The sequence below is a fragment of the Stigmatopora argus genome, chromosome 5, assembly GCF_051989625.1.
Source record: "Stigmatopora argus isolate UIUO_Sarg chromosome 5, RoL_Sarg_1.0, whole genome shotgun sequence".
NCBI classification, from domain to species: domain Eukaryota; kingdom Metazoa; phylum Chordata; class Actinopteri; order Syngnathiformes; family Syngnathidae; genus Stigmatopora; species Stigmatopora argus.
Window position 1 is genome coordinate 13,951,913 of NC_135391.1, and position 27,776 is coordinate 13,979,688.

Here is a 27,776-nt window from a genome sequence, read left to right on the forward strand (position 1 = left end):
GTATGTATGTCTATACATATGTGTATGTATGTCTATACATATGTGTATGTATGTCTATACATATGTGTATGTATGTCTATACATATGTGTATGTATGTCTATACATATGTGTATGTATGTCTATACATATGTGTATGTATGTCTATACATATGTGTATGTATGTCTATACATATGTGTATGTATGTCTATACATATGTGTATGTATGTCTATACATATGTGTATGTATGTCTATACATATGTGTATGTATGTCTATACATATGTGTATGTATGTCTATACATATGTGTATGTATGTCTATACATATGTGTATGTATGTCTATACATATGTGTATGTATGTCTATACATGTGTGTATGTATGTCTATACATGTGTGTATGTATGTCTATACATGTGTGTATGTATGTCTATACATGTGTGTATGTATGTCTATACATGTGTGTATGTATGTCTATACATGTGTGTATGTATGTCTATACATGTGTGTATGTATGTCTATACATGTGTGTATGTATGTCTATACATGTGTGTATGTATGTCTATACATGTGTGTATGTATGTCTATACATGTGTGTATGTATGTCTATACATGTGTGTGTATGTATGTCTATACATGTGTGTGTGTATGTATGTCTATACATGTGTGTGTGTATGTATGTCTATACATGTGTGTGTGTATGTATGTCTATACATGTGTGTGTGTATGTATGTCTATACATGTGTGTGTGTATGTATGTCTATACATGTGTGTGTGTATGTATGTCTATACATGTGTGTGTGTATGTATGTCTATACATGTGTGTGTGTATGTATGTCTATACATGTGTGTGTATGTATGTCTATACATGTGTGTATGTATGTCTATACATGTGTGTATGTATGTCTATACATGTGTGTATGTATGTCTATACATGTGTGTATGTATGTCTATACATGTGTGTATGTATGTCTATACATGTGTGTATGTATGTCTATACATGTGTGTATGTATGTCTATACATGTGTGTATGTATGTCTATACATGTGTGTATGTATGTCTATACATGTGTGTATGTATGTCTATACATGTGTGTATGTATGTCTATACATGTGTGTATGTATGTCTATACATGTGTGTATGTATGTCTATACATGTGTGTATGTATGTCTATACATGTGTGTATGTATGTCTATACATGTGTGTATGTATGTCTATACATGTGTGTATGTATGTCTATACATGTGTGTATGTATGTCTATACATGTGTGTATGTATGTCTATACATGTGTGTATGTATGTCTATACATGTGTGTATGTATGTCTATACATGTGTGTATGTATGTCTATACATGTGTGTATGTATGTCTATACATGTGTGTATGTATGTCTATACATGTGTGTATGTATGTCTATACATGTGTGTATGTATGTCTATACATGTGTGTATGTATGTCTATACATGTGTGTATGTATGTCTATACATGTGTGTATGTATGTCTATACATGTGTGTATGTATGTCTATACATGTGTGTATGTATGTCTATACATGTGTGTATGTATGTCTATACATGTGTGTATGTATGTCTATACATGTGTGTATGTATGTCTATACATGTGTGTATGTATGTCTATACATGTGTGTATGTATGTCTATACATGTGTGTATGTATGTCTATACATGTGTGTATGTATGTCTATACATGTGTGTATGTATGTCTATACATGTGTGTATGTATGTCTATACATGTGTGTATGTATGTCTATACATGTGTGTATGTATGTCTATACATGTGTGTATGTATGTCTATACATGTGTGTATGTATGTCTATACATGTGTGTATGTATGTCTATACATGTGTGTATGTATGTCTATACATGTGTGTATGTATGTCTATACATGTGTGTATGTATGTCTATACATGTGTGTATGTATGTCTATACATGTGTGTATGTATGTCTATACATGTGTGTATGTATGTCTATACATGTGTGTATGTATGTCTATACATGTGTGTATGTATGTCTATACATGTGTGTATGTATGTCTATACATGTGTGTATGTATGTCTATACATGTGTGTATGTATGTCTATACATGTGTGTATGTATGTCTATACATGTGTGTATGTATGTCTATACATGTGTGTATGTATGTCTATACATGTGTGTATGTATGTCTATACATGTGTGTATGTATGTCTATACATGTGTGTATGTATGTCTATACATGTGTGTATGTATGTCTATACATGTGTGTATGTATGTCTATACATGTGTGTATGTATGTCTATACATGTGTGTGTATGTATGTCTATACATGTGTGTGTATGTATGTCTATACATGTGTGTGTATGTATGTCTATACATGTGTGTGTATGTATGTCTATACATGTGTGTGTATGTATGTCTATACATGTGTGTGTATGTATGTCTATACATGTGTGTGTATGTATGTCTATACATGTGTGTGTATGTATGTCTATACATGTGTGTGTATGTATGTCTATACATGTGTGTGTATGTATGTCTATACATGTGTGTGTATGTATGTCTATACATGTGTGTGTATGTATGTCTATACATGTGTGTGTATGTATGTCTATACATGTGTGTGTATGTATGTCTATACATGTGTGTGTATGTATGTCTATACATGTGTGTGTATGTATGTCTATACATGTGTGTGTATGTATGTCTATACATGTGTGTGTATGTATGTCTATACATGTGTGTGTATGTATGTCTATACATGTGTGTGTATGTATGTCTATACATGTGTGTGTATGTATGTCTATACATGTGTGTGTATGTATGTCTATACATGTGTGTGTATGTATGTCTATACATGTGTGTGTATGTATGTCTATACATGTGTGTGTATGTATGTCTATACATGTGTGTGTATGTATGTCTATACATGTGTGTGTATGTATGTCTATACATGTGTGTGTATGTATGTCTATACATGTGTGTGTATGTATGTCTATACATGTGTGTGTATGTATGTCTATACATGTGTGTGTATGTATGTCTATACATGTGTGTGTATGTATGTCTATACATGTGTGTGTATGTATGTCTATACATGTGTGTGTATGTATGTCTATACATGTGTGTGTATGTATGTCTATACATGTGTGTGTATGTATGTCTATACATGTGTGTGTATGTATGTCTATACATGTGTGTGTATGTATGTCTATACATGTGTGTGTATGTATGTCTATACATGTGTGTGTATGTATGTCTATACATGTGTGTGTATGTATGTCTATACATGTGTGTGTATGTATGTCTATACATGTGTGTGTATGTATGTCTATACATGTGTGTGTATGTATGTCTATACATGTGTGTGTATGTATGTCTATACATGTGTGTGTATGTATGTCTATACATGTGTGTGTATGTATGTCTATACATGTGTGTGTATGTATGTCTATACATGTGTGTGTATGTATGTCTATACATGTGTGTGTATGTATGTCTATACATGTGTGTGTATGTATGTCTATACATGTGTGTGTATGTATGTCTATACATGTGTGTGTATGTATGTCTATACATGTGTGTGTATGTATGTCTATACATGTGTGTGTATGTATGTCTATACATGTGTGTGTATGTATGTCTATACATGTGTGTGTATGTATGTCTATACATGTGTGTGTATGTATGTCTATACATGTGTGTGTATGTATGTCTATACATGTGTGTGTATGTATGTCTATACATGTGTGTGTATGTATGTCTATACATGTGTGTGTATGTATGTCTATACATGTGTGTGTATGTATGTCTATACATGTGTGTGTATGTATGTCTATACATGTGTGTGTATGTATGTCTATACATGTGTGTGTATGTATGTCTATACATGTGTGTGTATGTATGTCTATACATGTGTGTGTATGTATGTCTATACATGTGTGTGTATGTATGTCTATACATGTGTGTGTATGTATGTCTATACATGTGTGTGTATGTATGTCTATACATGTGTGTGTATGTATGTCTATACATGTGTGTGTATGTATGTCTATACATGTGTGTGTATGTATGTCTATACATGTGTGTGTATGTATGTCTATACATGTGTGTGTATGTATGTCTATACATGTGTGTGTATGTATGTCTATACATGTGTGTGTATGTATGTCTATACATGTGTGTGTATGTATGTCTATACATGTGTGTGTATGTATGTCTATACATGTGTGTGTATGTATGTCTATACATGTGTGTGTATGTATGTCTATACATGTGTGTGTATGTATGTCTATACATGTGTGTGTATGTATGTCTATACATGTGTGTGTATGTATGTCTATACATGTGTGTGTATGTATGTCTATACATGTGTGTGTATGTATGTCTATACATGTGTGTGTATGTATGTCTATACATGTGTGTGTATGTATGTCTATACATGTGTGTGTATGTATGTCTATACATGTGTGTGTATGTATGTCTATACATGTGTGTGTATGTATGTCTATACATGTGTGTGTATGTATGTCTATACATGTGTGTGTATGTATGTCTATACATGTGTGTGTATGTATGTCTATACATGTGTGTGTATGTATGTCTATACATGTGTGTGTATGTATGTCTATACATGTGTGTGTATGTATGTCTATACATGTGTGTGTATGTATGTCTATACATGTGTGTGTATGTATGTCTATACATGTGTGTGTATGTATGTCTATACATATGTGTGTATGTATGTCTATACATATGTGTGTATGTATGTCTATACATATGTGTGTATGTATGTCTATACATATGTGTGTATGTATGTCTATACATATGTGTGTATGTATGTCTATACATATGTGTGTATGTATGTCTATACATGTGTGTATGTATGTCTATACATGTGTGTATGTATGTCTATACATGTGTGTATGTATGTCTATACATGTGTGTATGTATGTCTATACATGTGTGTATGTATGTCTATACATATGTGTATGTATGTCTATACATATATGTATATGTATGTCTATACATATATGTATATGTATGTCTATACATATATGTATATGTATGTCTATACATATATGTCTATACATATATGTCTATACATATATGTATATGTATGTCTATACATATATGTATATGTATGTCTATACATATATGTCTATACATATATGTCTATACATATATGTCTATACATATATGTCTATACATATATGTCTATACATATATGTCTATACATATATGTCTATACATATATGTCTATACATATATGTCTATACATATATGTCTATACATATATGTCTATACATATATGTATATATATATATGTATGTGTGTATATACGGCTGACCGGAATACAGACGCTCCCCTACTTACGAACATTCAACTTACGAACAACGGTACATACGAACATGTCTGCAAATTGCGTTTGAGGTAATGAAAAGGATAAATACAAATACACATGTACACGCGTAAACGTGTACACCCGTCGACCACGACATAGTATAGTATGGCTTTTTTCCTTTAAAAAACGACATAGTATAGTAAGGCTTTTTTCCCTAAAAAACGACACAGTATAGCATGGCTTTTTTTCTTGAAAAACGACATAGTAGAGGAAGCCTTTTTTTCTTAAAAAACGATATTGTATAGTAAGGCTTCTTTTCTTAAAAAACGACAGTATAGTAAGGCTTTTTTTCTTAAAAAAATGACAGCAAGTAAGGCTAAGAGAGTCGGAGAATAAATCTGACTTCTGATTCTTCACCTTCTAGTTGTTGCTGTGGTCCACTGGCAAAATCATTGGGTCAGAACATGAGGTGGGAATTAGGAGTGAGTTTAATTCCACTCGTTGCAATTCTCAAATTGTTTATTGAGGTAATGAAAAGGATAAATACAACTTCCAACTTTACAGTGGTGCAGTGGCAAAGACAATGGGTCAGAACTTCAGGTGGACTCAAGTTCAAATCAGAAGTGAGTTTGATTCCACTCTTTGCAATTCTCAAATTGTTTATTGAGGTAATTAAAAGGATAAATATAACTTCCAATCACATCATTTCAGAAGACACTGTGGTCCAGTGGCAAGAACAATGGGTTGAAATTGAAGTTGGACACAAGTTCAAATCTGGAGTGAGTTCAAGTCCACTCTTTGCAAATCTCAAATTGTTTATTGAGGTGATGAAAATGATAAATATAACTTCCAATCATCTCATTTCAGAAGTCACTGTGGTCCAGTGGCAAAGACAATGGGTCAGACAGACCTTAAGTTAGTGGATTTGACTGCCATGTGAGAAATGGGGTTCGAATCCCGCTCTCGTTTGACTAATCACTACACTAGTAGTTCAGTAAATGGGTAATCCTTTTTTCATTCAAATAAAGACTTAGTCATTTTTTTCAGCAAAACAATATTTCCGGTCAGCCTTCGGCTGACCGGAAGACAGTTGGGAGGGGGGGTTCCTGGTGGTGTTCGACAGTCGGCCTTCGGCCGACTGCCGACACCATACAGTCCTTGACTGGCGACACCTGGACGTGAACCCTCGACACCCACGTCGCAGGCAGGTGACTTACCCACTACACCACGAGGCGGCCCGCCTATAGATGATTGGAAGTTATATTTATCCTTTTCATTACCTAAATAAACAATTTGAGAATTGCAAAGAGTGGAATTGAACTCATTCCTGATTTGAACTTGAGTCCACCTGAAGTTCTGACCCATTGTCTTTGCCACTGGACCACAGTGACTTCTGAAATGATGTGATTGGAACTTATATCTATCCTTTTCATTACCTCAATAAACAATTTGAGAATTGCAAAGAGTGGAATTGAACTCATTCCTGATTTGAACTTGAGTCCACCTGAAGTTCTGACCCATTGTCTTTGCCACTGGACCACAGTGACTTCTGAAATGATGTGATTGGAACTTATATCTATCCTTTTCATTACCTCAATAAACAATTTGAGAATTGCAAAGAGTGGAATTGAACTCATTCCTGATTTGAACTTGAGTCCACCTGAAGTTCTGACCCATTGTCTTTGCCACTGGACCACAGTGACTTCTGAAATGATGTGATTGGAACTTATATCTATCCTTTTCATTACCTCAATAAACAATTTGAGAATTGCAAAGAGTGGAATTGAACTCATTCCTGATTTGAACTTGAGTCCACCTGAAGTTCTGACCCATTGTCTTTGCCACTGGACCACAGTGACTTCTGAAATGATGTGATTGGAACTTATATCTATCCTTTTCATTACCTCAATAAACAATTTGAGAATTGCAAAGAGTGGAATTGAACTCATTCCTGATTTGAACTTGAGTCCACCTGAAGTTCTGACCCATTGTCTTTGCCACTGGACCACAGTGACTTCTGAAATGATGTGATTGGAACTTATATCTATCCTTTTCATTACCTCAATAAACAATTTGAGAATTGCAAAGAGTGGAATTGAACTCATTCCTGATTTGAACTTGAGTCCACCTGAAGTTCTGACCCATTGTCTTTGCCACTGGACCACAGTGACTTCTGAAATGATGTGATTGGAACTTATATCTATCCTTTTCATTACCTCAATAAACAATTTGAGAATTGCAAAGAGTGGAATTGAACTCATTCCTGATTTGAACTTGAGTCCACCTGAAGTTCTGACCCATTGTCTTTGCCACTGGACCACAGTGACTTCTGAAATAATGTGATTGGAACTTATATCTATCCTTTTCATTACCTCAATAAACAATTTGAGAATTGCAAAGAGTGGAATTGAACTCATTCCTGATTTGAACTTGAGTCCACCTGAAGTTCTGACCCATTGTCTTTGCCACTGGACCACAGTGACTTCTGAAATTATGTGATTGGAAGTTATATCTATCCTTTTCATTACCTCAATAAACAATTTGAGAATTGCAAAGAGTGGAATTGAACTCATTCCTGATTTGAACTTGAGTCCACCTGAAGTTCTGACCCATTGTCTTTGCCACTGGACCACAGTGACTTCTGAAATGATATGATTGGAACTTATATCTATCCTTTTCATTACCTCAATAAACAATTTGAGAATTGCAAAGAGTGGAATTGAACTCATTCCTGATTTGAACTTGAGTCCACCTGAAGTTCTGACCCATTGTCTTTGCCACTGGACCACAGTGACTTCTGAAATGATGTGATTGGAACTTATATCTATCCTTTTCATTACCTCAATAAACAATTTGAGAATTGCAAAGAGTGGAATTGAACTCATTCCTGATTTGAACTTGAGTCCACCTGAAGTTCTGACCCATTGTCTTCACCAATGGACCACAGTGACTTCTGAAATGATGTGATTGGAACTTATATCTATCCTTTTCATTACCTCAATAAACAATTTGAGAATTGCAAAGAGTGGAATTGAACTCATTCCTGATTTGAACTTGAGTCCACCTGAAGTTCTGACCCATTGTCTTTGCCACTGGACCACAGTGACTTCTGAAATAATGTGATTGGAAGTTATATCTATCCTTTTCATTACCTCAATAAACAATTTGAGAATTGCAAAGAGTGGAATTGAACTCATTCCTGATTTGAACTTGAGTCCACCTGAAGTTCTGACCCATTGTCTTTGCCACTGGACCACAGTGACTTCTGAAATGATGTGATTGGAAGTTATATCTATCCTTTTCATTACCTCAATAAACAATTTGAGAATTGCAAAGAGTGGAATTGAACTCACTCCTGATTTGAACTTGAGTCCACCAGAAGTTCTGACCGTTTGTCTTTGCAACTGGACCACAGTGACTTCTGAAATGAAATGATTGGAAGTTATATTTATCCTTTTCATTACCTCAATAAACAATTTGTGAATTGCAAAGAGTGGAATTGAACTCACTCCTGATTCCCACCTCAAGTTCTGAACCAATATTTTTGCCACTGGACCACAGCAATAACTAGGAGAAGAATCAGAAGTCAGATTTATTCTCCGACTTTCTTAGCCTTACTATACTATGTCGATTTTTTAAAGAAAAAAGCCTTACTATATAATAATTGTTTTGCTGAAAAAAATGACAGTCTTTATTTTAATGAAAAAAGGATTACCCATTTACTGAACTACATAGTGTAGTGATCAGTCAAACGAGACCCGACCGGGATTTGAACCCCAGTTGCCCACATGTTTACTTTGTCAGTATTGGAAGGTCTTGACTACAAATATATAGAAACAACTAAGGGCAAATGTTTCCTGACTGGGATTTGAACTCCACCTGCCCACATGGCAGTCAGGTGAACAAACCTCTACGCCACGAACTGGCCACACTTTACTTTATCAGTTTTGGAAGGTCTTGAGTACAAATACAGACGCTCCCCTACTTACGAACATTCAACTTACGAACAACGGTACATACGAACATGTCTGCAAATTGCGTTTAAGTCCAAAAATGTTCGCAAGTCCAATTTTGTATTTCGCGTCTTTTTCGGAGTAGTACTTCTTTCCGCCGCTAATACCGACGCCTGGCGCTGTGAGAGCTCAGCTCACCCAGCATCTACCTTCTTCTTCGTTGCAATGTGGAAGTGCGTGAATGTATCTCCAGTGTGCAAAGAACCTTTTTCATTTGTATCATTAAATATCTCATGCATCCAATATTGAATATGGTTGGTAAAAAGCTAAAGGCTTCTATTGAGGGAGTTGCAAGGAAGAGGCAAGCCATTTCATTTGAAACGAGTGGCAATAATAACGAAGCTTGATGCGCGTCAGAAAGTGGTGAGCGTTGCACATTCAGTACCATTTATAAACAGAAAGATCGAGCAGCAGGACCCAAATATTGAACGTTGCACAAAGTTTGCAAATCAATTGAATGATGCCATACAGTGCTACTGCATCATTTATGATGAAAAAAAGAAGAAAACTGTGCAATCGTCATTAGGTCGCTTCTTTTGGCCAGTTTCTAATACATAAATCTCTCTCTCTCTCTACAGTACTGTACATATTCTCTCCATTTTATTAAATTTTTTTTTTCAGTACAAACCAATGCGTGTTACTTATACAAGCCTTAAACATACAAATGCACTTATATAAACCTTCAATATACTTATATAGGCCTTAAACATAAATTATAATACAAAATATAGCACTAAATCAACTTACAAACAAATTCAACTTATGAACAATCGCTCGGAACCAATTGCGTTCGTAAGTTGAGGAGTGTCTGTATATAGAAACTACTAAGGGAAAATGTTTCCCAACTGGGATTCGAACCCCAGCCTCCCACATGGCAGTCAGGTGAGTGAACCTCTACACCACGAAATGACCACACTTTGCTTTGTCATTATTGGAAGGTCTTGACTACAAATATATAGAAACAACTAATGGAAAATGTTTCCCAACTGGGATTCGAACCCCAGCCTCCCACATGGCAGTCAGGTGCGTGAACCTCTACACCATGAAATGACCACACTTTGCTTTGTCATTATTGGAAGGTCTTGACTACAAATATATAGAAACAACTAATGGAAAATGTTTCCCAACTGGGATTCGAACCCCAGCCTCCCACATGGCAGTCAGGTGAACGAACCTCTACGCCACGAACTGGCCATACTTTACTTTGTCAGAATTGGAAGGTCTTGACTACAAATATATAGAAACAACTAAGGGAATATGCATCCCGACCGGGATTCGAAACCCCAGCTGCCCACATGGCAGGCAGGCGAGTGGGCCAAATGTGCTGACGGGCCGTATCTGGCCCGCGGGCCGTAGTTTGGTGACCCCTGGGCTAGACCCTTGAGGTAAGAAGGATCATATTTCTATATATCAGACACTTCATCTAATGTTTGTTTCTTAAAAGTAGATTTTGGAGCAGTAATTATTTTTTGACACAATTCTAACACCAAAAAATATTTGGCAAGATTTAATTATAACTGTCTTTTTTGTCTGCAGGTGGAGAAAAGAAAAGCCACTTCAATGTGAAACCAAGTGTGTAAGAGTTAAAATGTTTTCCTGTTAATAAAATTTTTGAACTAGAAATTTTCCTTGCATCTTTTGCTAGGTAAATGAGAAAATGTTTACTCCTCCACCAACACACCTAAATCCAATAATCTTGATCAGTTGATTCAGATGTGGAAAACATACTCACAGGGGCCCTCAAGGACCAGAGTTGGAGACCCATGCTTTAAAACGACAAGTACCTGAGGGGATGTTGGTGTTAAAGACTGCGCCTTCCTCCAATGTCCTCCAGATACCAGCAGCTCACCGTGTCATCCTTTTGGGGAAAGTTTGTCTTGTCACCTTTCTTTAGCGTCGATTTGGTAAACTTGGGTGAACCCTGAAGGGAAGCAAGATACAAAATGAGAGGGTTTACATCAGGGGTGTCCAAACTATTCCACAAAGGGCCGCAGTGGGTGCGGGTTTTCATTCCAACCCATCAAGATGACACCTTTTCACCAATCGGGTGTCCTACAAGTGCAATCAGTGGATTGCAGTCAGGTGCTTCTTGTTTTCTTCAGAAATCTCATTGGTCAAAATGTCTGTGCTGGATCGGTTGGAACAAAAACCTGCACCCACAGCGGCCCTCGAGGACCGGTTTGGCCATCCCTGGTTTACATGAAAATAATAAATTAAATAACCTGAAACACTTGGGTCCTACCGCATCCACAACTTATCCCTTGACTTCTTTGGTCTTCTTGTCGATTTTTACAGCTTTCACCTGCTTTATCACCTCTTCCACCGTCTCCGTTGCTTTAAACCTCTACAAAATACCACAGCGTGATTATGTTATTTCTTATTCAACAATTTTGATGCACAAATGACCCACAATCATTTCAAGTCCATTAATTAAAGACATAAATAAATATTTCAAAATGTCACCATTGCTTCCATTTTTCTCCATACACTGAGGAAAAATAGTTTTTTTTACCATATGTTAAAACTTGTGGTCAAAAGTGACATCTGTGCTATTGTTAGGTGAAAGTCTCACTTAGGTTTTGTCAAAAGCACATTTCAAACTAAAAATAAAAAGGTCCAAGCCCTTTAAGAAAGTGAAGGGAAAATGTATCCATATATTCTTTAAGTGTACCATTTATTCCTTACACCTCCACTGATGGTATTTGTGTGGGTGAGTTATCCACCTTCTTGCTATTAAAAATCAACACCAGACCAGTTAGTGTGTTTTCATTCAAAATTTGAATGTCTCAAAAATAAACAAACAAGCTAATTGAGCAAATCCTTGAATACTGAAGGCCAATATTGAATTATTACACGGATAGACTAAATAGAACCTAGTATTTAAAAAATGACTCACTTGGCTGACAAACAGCTCGTTATGGCGTCGACAAGCTGCTCCTTTTTGGCCGTTTATGGCCACATTCTTGATGTTTCCCAGCAGTCTGTGTTCGTTGAGGAACTGAAACACACAATGGAATGATTTCTTTTCAAACATAAAGAGCTCGAGGTAACGCAATGTAGCCAATTTGTTTGCAAACATTTTTTTGTCTCCAACCACGTGGGGCTACATCACGCCAACGAGGCATGTTCCCGTCAAAAAGCACTCTTTTAATGAGAACTGGGCCTTCGAAATCCCCAAATGACAACGTACCGAATGCGCTGCATTGTCCTGTGAGAGCTTATCAGGTCTTTCTTCGATAAATCGTCACTTCTGAGCTGCTCTGCAGTCCACTGCCGTACTGGCTACTGGCTCATCTGCCATTTTGAAAAATGGTGGCGGTCATTTGAACTCTGACCTTGGTCATGCATATTAAAAATAGACAAAAAATACATTGTTTTCATGATATCGCGTATTTAAATCTTCAGCCATTGTGGGCTGACAAAAGCGCTATTTAATCAACACAAAAATATATTTGTTTGTGCAGCTCGCTACAGATAGTTTGTTAGCTCTGGCTAGTCCACTCTATCACTAGCCAATCATAGCTTGTGAAAGCGATGACGTATGCCTACGCCAACTCGAAATCTGATTGGTTAAAGCAACAGTTTTATCCACGCTTATTTTATGGTGCAGGGCCTGCAGAACTGATTGTGAAGGACTCCAGGTAGATTTCTGACCCTGGCAACAAATAATGGCTCAAATACTGAATGAAAAGCTCGTAATTTAACATTAAGATTTATAGTCAAACCTAATAATCTGATATTGGTTAATGATCACGTAAATACTGAAGCAACAAAACCAGTAATAGACAAGATTTCAGTCATTCATTCATCTTCCATATACCTTCTCATAAGCGTCGCAGGGGTGCTAGAGCCCATCCGAGCTGACTAATGGCTGAACTGGTTACCACACAGATGCTGGACAAGATTTCAAATAAGAAACAAATCTACTCTAGACGGCAAATACACAAAGATGAGCACAACTTAAGACTTTCTGAAAGCGGGAGAATTTAATATACTGTAGTTCAAGATCAAGCCTATAGACTTTTTTTACCGTTACTTATGGAATATACCAAAACCAACAATGAGCAAAATTTTAAGGGAGAAAACAAAACAAGACTTTTCAAAACGGACTAAATAAGGAAAAATCTTAAAGTCGATATTTTTCAAATTAAATGTCATGTTATACCATCGACAACAAATCTTACCACCTCTACAGACCACAAAGATGAAGAAAGAAGACCATAAACAGATCAAGACTTGTTGAAGGCAAGTAAATATCACACTTTGAGTGGATAAAAACAGCAAATGGCCAAAACAATCTGATCATACATCACGTGTGGAAGCACAGATTGTGTGAATGTCAGATTTGTGGTTGCAGTCGCCATGGGAACAGCACGGCCAGCTGTCAACACATTGGACTCCTCAATCATAAGAGCACTGCAGTGCAAGGATTGTGTACACAAAGAAATATGTTTTTTTAAATGATTCTTTGTGTATTTTTATTATTTATATTGTGTTTGTGGAAAGGAAATAATAAAACTAGTTTAGGCTACATTGCTATATTTTGAACACACAATGAAGCTATGCAGTATTGTGTATAAAATATGACAATGAAATAGAACCCATACAGTTAAATAAAAACCAGCTCAAATTACAAACTCCCATTCAAACAAAGATGTTTCCCTTTGTACAAGTCTATATATTTTTTCATATTAGTATAACCAGGATAGGTGGCCCAGCGGATGAGTGGATAGCATGTTGGCCTCACAGCTGTGTTCGATCCCAGGTTGGTCCACATGTGTGGAGTTTAAATGTTCTCCCCGGGCCTGCGTGGGTTTTCTCTGGGTACTCAGGTTTCCTCGCACATTTCGAAAACATGCATGGCAGGCTGATTGGACAGTCTAAATTGCCCCTAGGTATGAGTGTGAGCGCGAATGCTGGAGCCAATCCCAGCTATCTATGGGCCCCAGGCTTGGGACACCCTCAATGGGTGGCCAACCAATCACAGGGCACAAGGTGACAAACAACCATACCCACACTCATACCTAAGGGCAATTTAGATTGTCCAACCAGCCTACCATGCATGTTTTTGAAATGTGCGAGGAAACCCGAGTACCCAGAGAAAACCCACGCAGGCCGGGGGAGAACATTTAAACTCCCGACAGCGAGGACCGACCCGGGAACGAACCCCTGACCCCAAACTGTGAGGCCGGCATGCTAACCACTGCTAAAACGTCAGATATAATGAAACTTGTCTCATAACAAACGCCACATACTTGCCGTACAATTACCCATCCATCTAGTACACATTCTTGTAGGTTCAACAAAATGAAGTAATATTCTGTGGGACTTGAAATATCATGGCCATATCCATCTCTCCGCCTGCTGCTCCTGTCTTATTGTCTCTCGATAACTCTGCTTGGAAAAAAGGAAATCGAACTCCTACACACTTGCGCGCAGGCACACTGGTTTCCATGTGGATGCATCTGAACTTCTTGTGCTCAAGTGCCTCAGCTGTCTTGATTTCATCCTCCTACGACATGCTATCCTTTCCCGCTGTAGCTCGCGAGGGTCACTCGACTTGTGGCTCTTCATCATCCCAAGTGACAATTTTTTTCTCTTATTATGACATGTCTCGCACATCGTATGATTTTTTTGACTTTATGTCTCTTCTACCTCATCTATTCAATCATCCATCTTCCATACCGCCCATCCTTGAAAGGGTTGCTGGAGCCTAACCCAGCTGTCTTCGGGCAACTACAACCTCGACTGGTCGCCAGTTAGTCGTAGGGCACCTATCTCATGTAGAGTTCCACAAATCCACATAGTGGTATTCTGTGAGGGGAAAAAAAAAAAAAAATCTATCACCTATCATATATACAGTATCATGATTTAGGCCTAAGACAATAAGAGAATATATTTTTGCGAAAATTGAAGATACTGTTTTTATCAGTTGTTTCTTGTTCAGGTTTAGGGTATTTGACATTATTAATAGTATTTTTATTTTATCAATTCTCCCCCTCATTTTTCAACCGCTTTCTTTTGTACCTGAAAAGTTTTGAGTCAGACAAATTATTATTATTATTAAAAAACTTGCTGGTGGATGCTTTGTGGGTTACATGTGTACATCCATGTTTATCTCTCCTACTATTACTATTGTCTAACTATTAAACATATTTCATTGTTAAGTCATTCCTTGTTCCCAGATCTTGTTTTGTGTATCTTTTAGATTATTTTCATCAAGCAATAATCGAATGACATACAGCACTAGTAGATACAATCCTGTCACCATTCCCGTTAGTCCTTCTTCATCCTGTTGTTTAAAAAAAAAAAAAAAAGACATAATATAGTCACATCTCGTGGTCAGTTGTATTTGTTTCATTAACCTCATGTAGTGGAATGTATTATTTTCCATTTGAGAGCCTATTTCAACAAGAAGCTGAGCGCAGACGATATTTGGCATGAGTCAAATGCTCATTAATTCTATGTCACGTCCTTTTTCCACAGAGGAGAATGAGGCGGGGGGTTCTATGTGACAGCAGATCATGTATGTACATAACTTACATCACACACTTGACGCACAAACTCCGGTACACCAGCGTCATTTCAAAAAACTTCCTCCTGTCTGGTATCTTGTCTCTCAAGTGTTTAGTCTCATGTGTCATTTCATGGATCTTTTTTTTATCACGTCATGTACCAGGTCTCAAATCTTATTTCATGAATGCCTATGCTGTCCTTTCCTTCTTTTAGGCAGCTTTTATATTACTTTCACGTGTCGCATGTATATGTATCTCTCATATCTCATTTTAGAAATGTTGCATGTCTCATGTCTCATTCATTGTCTCATTTGTCATGTCTAAACTAAAGTTTTCCTAATCTAAATTCAATTTGTCAGCATCTATGGATCTCATGCATCTTGTTGTCATATGCTTTGTGTATTATCACCTGTGTGTTGTCTTCAGATTCAAATACTTAGTGGGATGTTTTGTACATTGTGTCTACTTGAGGTCTATCACCCTCCATTCTTATATGAATTAAATTCCCAAATTTTCAAGTCTTCCTTGTCTCTTGTCTCATTTCATATCTCTTTATCCTCCTTTATTCTCAAACGGCTCAATTATAACTTTATTGAGTATCATTTTAGTCTAAAAAGAGGTGAACCAAATGGCACAGTAGGTCTGCCTGAAAACTTGTCGCTTCTTCTCTTTCTGATGAGTAGCACGCGCCGAATGTAATATAATATAAAACATTGGGTTTGTGACCTGCCCGCCTCCGCAAACTTCACCACCTTCCTGTTACATTAAAAAAAAAGATGAAGAAAAGAGGCATTGCTCTACGTGTGTGTTGGCAGGGCAGCATCGCGGCGGTGGTTGTCACGGTAACCAACATTTCCATCGTCAGCCTCAACCTACAAGTTAATGGTGTGAAGGTTGCAGGCAGGACCACTGCTGCCGGAGGACTCAAACACACTCTCCTATTACAGCTGCCCCATTCTTGCACACACGCACACACACACGTACCAGTTGGGCTTAGACTTTTTAAATATAAAACTGCCCCACAATATTCAGTCATTAGTTTTCTGTACCTTATCCTCGCAAGAATGGCGGGGTTTCTGGAGCCCATCCCAACCAGCTACAAACACCAGGCAGGTTACACCCTAAATTGGCTCCCAACCAATCGCAGGCCCCGTGGAGTCAACCATCACCAAGCGGGAATTGATCCCATGCTTGCCCGTACCAAAGTCAAGCAAGTGAACCGCTCTCCATCAGGTAGCATTAACAATTATAAGAACTGGAATAAGACAAAGTATACTCTTATTCCTATTATTAATGAAAGGTAACTGTTCATGATCTGTGTATACACATCCTCGAAAGGGTTGCAGGGGTTGCTGTAGCCCAGTGTTTCTCAAATAGTGGGGCAGGGCATCCTAAGGGGAGCGCAGAGCGATGCCACGGGGGGAGCGAAGCGATACCTGGGAGTTTGTGACTCAGGAAACACTTTTTTCCAGACTACAATAAAAAGTGTCATTGCACATTCAATGGCCGCAATCAAAGTATACCTGTAAAAAACTGAGCAAATACATCAAACATAATCCACATGATACAAAATCATGCGAATATGAAAGTGCAAACACTGCATTAAAATCAAAAAAGTGTCATACAGTAGAGCACATGTGTCAAAGTGGTGGCCCGGGGGCCAAATCTGGCCCGCCGCATCATTTTGTGTGGCCCGGGAAAGTAATTCATGAGTGCCGACTTTCTGTTTTAGGATCAAATTAAAATGCAGAGTATAGATGTATATTACATTTCCTGATTTTCCCTTTAAAATCAATAATTGTAAATTTTTAATCCATTTTTTCAGTTTTTAGTTCAAAAATCATTTTGTAAAATCTAAAAATATATAAAAAAAGCTAAAATAAACATTGTTTTAGATCTATAAAAAAACAGAATATTCAGGGCTTTTTAATCCAGTTCTTTTAATCCATTTATAATAATAAAAAAATCTAAATATTATATCTAAAATGGTCCGGCCCACGTGAAATCAAGTTGACATTAAAGCGGCCCGCGAACCAACCCGAGTCTGACACCCTGCAGTAGAGTATAAATACACAAGCGCAGAATTAGGGTGCACTAACGTGATCTTTAATAATAAAAACTTGTTCTCCAGAAATAAAACATAAAATCTACACACCAGGGAAAACTTAACAAAGCAACAACCAAAGAAAGAACAAAACCAAACCTTACCAGGAAGACGGGGGGAATGAGGAGCACTGGTTGTGAACTGGGAAACGTACAAGAACACCAGACCTAAGTAGAACACAAGACAACCCGACAAGGATTGATATACAAGGTTTAAATAGAGCAATCAGAAACACCAGGGGCGGGGAAATGACAGGTGAATCCCAAGGACAGGTCACACGGGAAAAAAACCAACAAAACGAATCCCTAACAATTGGGTTGCTATTGAGAGGGAAGAAGCCAGTCAACCATATTTATGACTCCACCAATCTACTCCATCTCCTCATGACTCCTGCCCATTTAGTTGTCATCCATATCAAATGTTGAATCCATTTACATTAAGTGCAGAAATAAGTGGCAATTAACTGTGTTGGTAATGATGCTGCCAACTCTGGTGGGAGAATGTAGCTACAGCAAGCCGTCAACCTGGCACGGAATGGACTCGGCTGACTTTACCTGAACCGTGTTAGCAACTCCACACTGGAGTTCTCAAGATGAGAAGCAAAGCTCAGGAGGTGTAGCAATTACAGTACTATGAATTTGCTTAAAAGGTCACGTCATCATCTTGTCAGCTCTATTTTAATTTCCATGTTCCATGGTTTTAGTTCACATTTTTACACATGTACTTTGGTCACATTTTTACACATGTACTTTGGTCACATTTTTACCTGTCTAGGTAATTTGTACTGTTTCTATAGTACCATGGTTGCACTTTTTTTTTAGATTAGATAACTTTATTCATCCCATATTCGGGAAATTTCATATTGCACTTGGACTCAACACAAAGATCAGAAAGCACTCAGTACAATGTATACACTCCCATATACCAGTTCATCGTATGTATCTATATCAAAGAATAATTTGTTTTAACAATTCAGTAAATTCACTATTCATCTTGTTGGTATAAATTGTCACTGAAGATTAAATCAACCTTATAGTTCAGTTGAATGGAAGACTACTCAACTAATCAACCAAGTCAAACTAAAGTTATTTTAAGAATTTGTGTGTGCATGTCTATGTACTAATACTGTTAGCAGATTTTTTTTCTAAGTTTTGAATATAATTATAATCTATTTTTGCTGTTCCATGTTTTTTTCTTGGGTTATATTTTCTATTGAATAGCATTGATAGTAAATATAAATAGAAAATATACGATATACAGTGGTACCTCGACCTACGATCAGCTCTACCTACGACATGCTCGAGATACGATGAAAATTTCGATCGGATAATTCGCCCTAGATACGATCAAAATTTCGAGATGCGACCAAGCCAGGTGGCCATGGCACTGTCTTGCCGCATCTCTTTTGTGTATAACAGATATCTACGAGCACTGAACGGTTTCTTTCGCCTACACATGGACCAGAAAATGCACAACGGGCATGCGCGGGCAAAAAGAGGGCTTTCTGGGTAATGAAGTATACGCGTGCACACAACACCGATAGCCAATGGCACCCTTTCTCAGAATCAAATTGTTAACTTCATTACCCACAATCAATACGTAGGTAGGCAGCTGTTGCATTTCCTGCTTTTCCTTCATTAGCCTGTTAGCTCTCGCGATCACTTATTCAAGACTACTTCTCGTTGGCAAGTGGTCGTGCGTTACCCTATTGTGAGGACATTTGTGTGCATCATTTTCGGAATATTTTGAAGGGAATACAACAGCAAACAGCCCATCGATAGCGAACGTGAAGGTGGAGGCGTTCAGTTTTGTGTAAAGTTACATTAAACATATGTTTGAGAGTGTCTGTATCTATTAATCCAAGTTAATTTAAGTTTGTTTGTTTCGTTACGAGTGCGTTGTCGTGCATAGTCTTGAAAAGCTCGACACACGATCTCAGTCCCGGAACGGATTAAGATTGTATGTCGAGGTACCACTGTACTTTATGACTCTTGACTGTAAATATTCATTCATTCATTTTCCATACCGATGATCCTCACAAGAGTCGTAGGGGATGCTGGAGCCTAAGCCAGCCAACTGTGGTTACTAGTGGGGTGCACCCTAGATCGATTGCCAGTCAGTCGCAGAGCACAAGGAGACGAACAACCATTTGGGCACTCTCATACCTTCAGCCTACCACACATGTTTTTTGAATGTGTCAGGGAACCAGTGCACCCGGAAAAAGGCCACACAGGCAATGGGAGAACATGCAGACTCCACACAGGAAGGTCAGAACATACGTAGGATTGAACCCTCAATTTCAGAATTTTGAGGCAGATGCCTTTACATGCTTTACATTAATTCATTATTCTTTATACTATTTAATCTGGATAATTTTTTATCTATAATATTTGTACCATTTCACATGGTAACCCGTCCAAATGAGAGAATTAAAAAAAATCCCTCAAACATGACCCTCCAAACTGCTGATCACTACCGATAAAAGAACATTTTGGATGCCCAATTTTCACAAAAAGGAGTGTTATAAAACACATTGCGTGTCTATTTATCAAACGCTCTCACCAGTATGAAGTGCTGTTCTTTTTGGTGATGATCTCATTTGATGTTGTGTAATGCCAGTGGGTTGAAGAGCAGGCAGCTGTATTGTGCGCGAACATGGAAGAGACGGTGGGCTGACCGCGTACAAAAGATAATAGTAGCAGGCAGCAACTCAGCTCGAGATAAGGCCTTGATTACGTTGTAAGTGAAAGGCCCGATCCCCTGTCCGCTCATTACTGCTCATTTGCACCAACCACACTGGTGACTTGATGCATTCGCCAGGTGGTGACTGGTCGAAACAATGTCTTACAGCCTTTTCAATTGCTATGCAATCCCCAAAATGCGTAGGATATGTTCCAAAACGAACCCTGATGGATATGAAATTTTAGTTTTTCCTTTGCAAAATACCAAGGAGGCATGAAACAAAGGTTTTACTTATGTAACTATGGTTCTATAAATCCCGGATGGCCGCCAGAGGTGGTGCTTAAAGCACTCAATAATCCCTTCGCACATTCGCAGTGTACCAATATCAACAAGGTCACTTGTGACCCCAGGTTGACCCCCGGAATGGTATATAGCTCCAGTTCAACCATAGATACAATTTTCTCGTGTGAGCACAAGAAATCTGAGTGACCGAACGCTCTGGCGGTAATACGGGATTCATAGAACCGTAGTTACAGACGTAACTTTCGTTCTATTTCATCCCTCCAGCACAGCCTTCAAGTTCCAACTATAAGCCCCCCATTGCGGGGTATGCGGACACTCGTGGGGACAGAGCGCCTTGACGTAAGCCATGAAAGTCCACTGATCAACCCTTGTGCAGCCGACGGTGCAAGGAATTGTAAACAATACATCAAGGCTAAAGTGCCCCCACCGGCCCAATCAAAGTTGAGACAGGACATGCACGAGACTGTCGACAAGATGAGCAGCCGCACACACCAGGAGGATCACCACCAGACGAACAAACCCTTCGCCCCACTGATGGAAGGCAGGGTAAACATCGGTTGGTCAGCCTGAGGGCATGGAAAGGTTTAGAGGAGGGAAGATAGGGCAGATAAGGGCATGATAGGGCAAGGTGATTTCACATGCAATGCAAGTAATGTGAAGTGGGTACCCAGTACAGTGGTACCTCGACATACAAGTGCCCCGACATACGAGCAATTTGAGATACGAGTAAAATTTTGAGCAAATATTTATCTTGAGATACGAGACAAATTTTGATTTACGAGCAGACAGCGGACGCGAGAAGCTGCTCATAATAACATCATGGGCACTGTTTTTCTCCCCGCAACGCCCTCGTGTCATGTCTCTGGTCGCAACTCCCTCGTGTAATGTCACTGGGCGGAGCGTTGTATTTTTTTGTGGGTTTTTTCCCGTTAGTCAGTGCGAATGGCTTATATACTACTTCTCGTTGGCAAGTGGTCATGCGTTATCCTATTGTGAGGACATTTGTGTGCAACATTTTGGGAATATTTTGAAGGGAAGACAAAAGCAAATAAACCTCGATAGGTTGCATCTGAAAGTCAGGGTGGAGGCGGAGCAAATAGAGCTAACCCGGGAGAAGGTATCAAAATTTAAAACAAAATTAGAATTGAGTTTAGTGTAAGGTTAGATTAAACATATTTTTGTGTGTATGCATCATAATTCAAGTTCATTTAAATTTGTTCATGTTATGTTATGAGCGCGTTGCCGTGCAAAAAGTCTCCCCCCCTCTGTCCGTCTCTCTCCCCTCCGCGAAATTTGTCTAATTTTAATAATATTAAACACATTTTAGTAGTATTAAACCACTAGTTATTTGTTACTTTGTTAATACATGGCGAATTAGAACAAATAAAAATGTTTTTTCCAATCCAATATCCTGTTTTTGGTGTTTTTTTCAGAGGGTTGGAACAAATTAATTTGTTTTTAGTTCATTTCTATGGGAAACGTTCGTTTGAGTTACGAGAAAATCGACATAGGAGCTCAGTCCCGGAACGCATTAAGCTCGTATCTCGAGGTACCACTGTATTAGGACATCCCTTGTGAGCATTAAAAAGAGTCGACATCCTACTTTTTCCTCTTCATCGCTAATCCTAGCACCAAAAATTATATTTACCTGAATGTGCCTGGTTGCACCTAGTCATGCATGTACCCACTCTGCGGTGTTGTAGTCATGCAGAAAATAAAACTGCTGTGCGGGAGCCGCCAGGGCTGCTCGGCGTTGCTCCCACCAACCGAGGGGAGAGTGAGCGCATCATGTCCTTCCACCCGTGTGCATAGCGGATGGGGCCCTGTCGGTTTGCCAAGGCAGACCCCTAACCACCCTTTAGGAGGAGGACGAAGAGATACGCAAAAACACCACCATTAATCCTTATCCAATTTCTCTCATCTGCACAGCAAGCCTGTAGGTAAGTTGCACTCATCCAGCAGTTGCCACCAGTAAATGCTTATGGTCGGATACAAAACTGAAATTTACTGGACCCTTGGCAATATTGTAACCTAAAGATATGCATCTACTTTTGGCCGGTACCAAATTTTTACACATAAGCCCACATCACATAAAACCCATGAAACCGACGGAATATGTCTGTTTTTTGGGGGGGATGGAGCTTGTAATTTATTTGGCTACTGCACTTACTGGGGTAATGCTAGCAATTAAATTCTAAAAAACACAGAAGAGTATCTTGGTATTTTTAAAGGGACCTTGGCCTTATATTATGCTGTGAGACCATGACTATAATTAAAAGCGGGAATGCAAAGAGGCATTTCCAAATAAAACATGGCTCATTCAACCGAACATATCCGTTGAACCCGGAGGCCAGAACATGAAAAAGAACTGAACTGAGAGCCCAATACGACAATGCTGATCCCTCACTCATTTGCAGCTTAACTACTAAATTGAATGTTCGCGTTGCATTAACCTACCACTAACCTACCGCTATTTTCAAAAGGTGTTGGGCAGGGCGACCTGAATTGGATGAGCTTGGTGGATGGGTTCATCAAGGCTGAAAACATCCAGGTCAGAGAAGTCTACCCTAAGATGGGTGACCATTCAGTGGGCTCAACTATAAGATGGATGTGGTGCTTGGCCTCCTCCGTGGGAGGGATGACAACTCCAAGCACTGAAATTCAACTAAACATCCTGATCTTTGACCTTGGCAGCCGTATATCCTGAAGAGAATGTGGATTTGCTGCTGAAAATCCAAAGTGTTCTTGGAACGAATGTAGCAGCTAGAACATTGTTTTCAATGGCATTTTGAAAAACGTGTGTCAATAGCTTAGGGCAGGAGTGTCAAATGTACGGCTGGCGGGCCAGAAGTGGCCCACTGGAGGATTCGATCTGGGCTTTCGGGTTGTTCTGCTGCACTTTGTAGTTCATTCATCAAATGCTTTTTTTTTTTATGGGTGCCGTAAAACTAGAATCTTGTGAACTGTGTGATTGAGTGCGTGGACTATTGCACTTTGCTCAATTTCCTCTCCGCAGTCACATTCCTTCTTTCGTGCCCTGTAGTCAAAACGGCGTCGTCAATGGCAGCCGATGAGTTAACAAGGAACCTTCAAATGCCCAAAAACCAACAGAAAGTAACCAGCAAATGCCCAAAAATTATCAGAAAGCGACCAACCAATAGGGACAGCCCTTAAAATCCCCACAAAATAAATAAGAAATACTGCAAAATTTACAAACATGACCTGTAAGTACCCTAAATTGACAAGAAATTGATGCAAAATTAACTAATTGCTTACCATGGACAAAAATAGATGTCCAAATCAGTAAAACAGGCTGTGGATGCTCATCTTATAGTGAAATCTAGTCGGCATGAATCTGGCTCGCCAACCAAACTGAGTTTGAGACCCTTGGTTTAGTGTGTTCAGAAAAGTGTCCTTACCCTTAAACATGTTGACCAGCTACTCGTTCTCAAGAAAACCATGGCCATGCCAGTGTAACTTGGACATGAATAAACCCTGAAAACAATGCATCTGTCTTTGCTTTTCCAACAAAACTCAGTGAAAATGGGTGGTCCACGTACTTATTTCCGACTTTCAAAGTTTGGCTCTAAAAAATTTTGGATGACTTTTCAAACACTTTTAATACAGACAAACACTGTCGCTGCACAGTACCTGCCAGTCAAACTGCATCTTCTAATCCATAAATAATCCGTAAATAAGAGTATTGTTTTTTTGACATTGGAAAGGATTTGCTTTGCACGTCATTTAAATATCCTTGACTTTCATGTGAAGGAGAGCGTCGGAATATGAGGATGGAACATACGTTTAATCAGTCACAAGGCACACATAGACAAACAGCCTATCATTGATTGGAGCAACCAATCATGCAATGTTTGCAGATGTGGTAGGAAACCAAAGTACCCGGGGAAAACCCACACAGGCAGGAAAAAAAGCTACAACCTTTGCAAAGAATATAAGGATGAAACATACATTCAGTCAGTCACAAGGCACACATAGACAAACAACCAATCATTGATTCGAGCAATCGATCAAGTTATCATGCAATGTTTGCGGATGTGGGAGGAATATATCCTGTTAAAAAGTATTTTTAAAGGGACATGTGCCTTATATTATGCTGTGAGACCATGGTTACAATTAAAAGCGGGAATGCAGAGGCATTTCCTTTTAAATATCCTTTTAAAACTATCCTTCCTCCCATCAGTTGTCAGGCTTTTTAACAAAGGAAATGGCTGAATGTTAAGACCAACCATATGTATATGTGTATGTATGTATATGTAGATGTATGTACATGTATATATGTGTATGCATGTAATGTATTTAATTTTTGTATTACCTTATTTATTTCCTATTTATTGATGTCTAAAATGTATTTTCCTGTATTCTCACCCTCTTGCTACTGTGACAGTGAAATTTCCCGAATACAGGATGAATAAAGTTATCTAATCTACTTTAAATCAAAGTACTCAGGGAAAACCCACACAGGCAAGGAGAAAAACATACAAAACTTTACAAAGAATCCCAAGATAAAATCCTTGACCAAAGAACTGTAAGATTTTGTAATAATAAGTCATGCACCACACCACCATTTGCAAATGGGAACATTAAACTCGGTGATTGTGTCCATCATAAGTAAACCCGTAAAAAGTATCAGGAAGCCACGACTCAAAACATACAACAAGTCTGTCAGTTTAGGGCTCATTTTAGCACTTCACGGTTTAAAAACCAAAAGGAACGTGTTAGGATCAAGCTCAATATGATATCTCCATTTGACATTCCATATCGCCATGAACGCCGCAGAATGTTTTCAAGATCAAAGAAAATTTGACTGATTTAATTCACAAGCTTTTTTTGCTCCGCATTTGAGCAAGCGAAAGGCCTTCTATACTAGAAGATCGGCTTAAGACGCTATGATATGCTCTCAAAGGGCTTGTAATTGATTCATTACTGTAGTCCCAGCAAATTTGGCATGTTTGACACCACCATCACTAATGTTCCTTTCATATGACAAACTCCCCCCAATTCACGCTCCCATCCTTGATGATTACAATAGTGAGCGGTATTCCCCTTTCATTCCCAAATTTGCCACCATCACCACGCGTCCGACCCACTCACTCTGCATTGCGCGCAGTTCCTTTCTGACAACATTAGCGTGACTATCTCGTAGCACATGTGTCACATCAGCGTACGCTGAACCCCTTTCAACTTCCTCTCTGATATGGACAACTTGCCAGGAGCCTTTTTCTTCAACTTTCTTTCATTCCACGCGTAGGAGGGTTTCCGTTTGCTTATTTGTGCCATGAAACATGCCTACTTTGACACCAACATGGGGGATCAGGCATGGACCGACGGAAACTCAAAAGTGGCTGGCTTAGTTACAGTCAATGGTGGTTTATTCTCGCCTACTTAAGTTAGAAAATGCATGCAGCTGCGTGCATTTTGCTTCACATTGGAGGATGTGTGCCATCTCTGCACCTTTAGAAAATCTATAGATGCACCCTAGGTGCAGCATTCATTCATTCATTTTCTGAACCGCTTTATCCTCACTAATGTCGCGGGGGGTGCCGGAGCCTATCCCAGCTGACTTTGGGGATGAGGCGGGGGACACCCTGAATTGGTGGCCAGCCAAATGCAGGGCACTGGGAGATAAATAACCATTCATGCTCACAGTCATACATAGGATAATTTAGATTGTCCAACCAGCCTACCATGCATGTCTTTGGGACGTGGGAGGAAATTGGAGTACCCAGAGAAAACCTACGCAGCCCAGGGAGAACATGCAAACTCCACGCAGGCGGACCGGCCTGCTTGTTTAGAACGAAAAGACAGTTGTTGCGCTATAAGAAAATTCTCTTTTGAGAAGTGGGTTACATGAGAAATGAAAATTTCAGTTACACCCATAGCACAGCAAACATTTGTATACAATTATGTACAGTAGGGGTGGCCACTGTGGTTGCAGGTTTTTGTTCCAACCGATCCAGCACAGAGATTTTGACCAATGAGATTTCTGCAGAAAACAAAAAAGCACCTGACTGCAATCCACTGATTGCACTTATAGGACACCAGATTGGTGAAAGGGTGTCCTCTTGATGGATTGGAATGAAAACCCACACCTACTGCGGCCCTTTGTGGAATAGTTTGGACATATGTACAGCTATAATACAGAAGTAATTCAGCACTTCAAATCAATCAAGCAAAATGTACAGATATGATATGGGAAGCAATTCAGCAGTTCAATTCAATCAAGCCAAAGCATCAGTAGGATACCAAAACAAAGTAGAGCACAATATCAGTTTGAAGAATATTTAGAAATAGAATTCTCTGTCATGGGGATCCTGAAATTGAAAGAAAACATGAATATTCTGAGCTAAGGTTAAAATGAAGTTTACTTACAAAAAAAACAAGATAGCAGCCCCCACATAGTCAGCCTAACCCCATTGGAAACAATAACCACCAACACAAATTACCCAAATTAACCAAGCAGCAGCAACACTTTAAATGCACATTCACAATCATTTGATTGTGTTAACGATGACCATCAAACTTGCACCCAGAACTCTGCAAAAATGCACTGTTTACAAAGCACAGGAGGCCCAAAGTTAGCTAGCTATACGTACCTCAAAATGCAGACAAATCAGGGCCAATCAAGGCTACACATGAAGCCCACGAGAGCACGAACATATCAACCTGAGTCATAGTAAACATGGAAAGAAAACAGTTTTCCCACACCTGGAAACTCCCAGACCAATCAGCCACATGGTGCATTTATGACATCATGTAAAAAACAACGATCCATACATCAACTCTGCTTTCAGCTTTAACAAATACAAATCTTGAGTTTACACACTT

General features: G+C 38.7%; 2 long non-coding RNA genes across 2 annotated transcripts; both read right to left on the bottom strand.

Moving 5' to 3' along the window:
* Nucleotides 1-11,109: 11,109 nt before the first annotated feature.
* LOC144074729 (uncharacterized) lies at nt 11,110-12,616 on the bottom strand. Its single transcript, XR_013300373.1, has 4 exons — nt 12,517-12,616; nt 12,223-12,324; nt 11,549-11,670; nt 11,110-11,247 (listed from the first exon to the last, which is right to left on the bottom strand). It is a non-coding gene; the product is annotated as an uncharacterized LOC144074729 (long non-coding RNA).
* Nucleotides 12,617-14,503: 1,887 nt separating this feature from the next.
* LOC144074728 (uncharacterized) lies at nt 14,504-27,644 on the bottom strand. The gene is made up of 3 exons (XR_013300372.1): nt 27,545-27,644; nt 15,569-15,618; nt 14,504-15,140 (listed from the first exon to the last, which is right to left on the bottom strand). It is a non-coding gene; the product is annotated as an uncharacterized LOC144074728 (long non-coding RNA).
* Nucleotides 27,645-27,776: the final 132 nt, after the last annotated feature.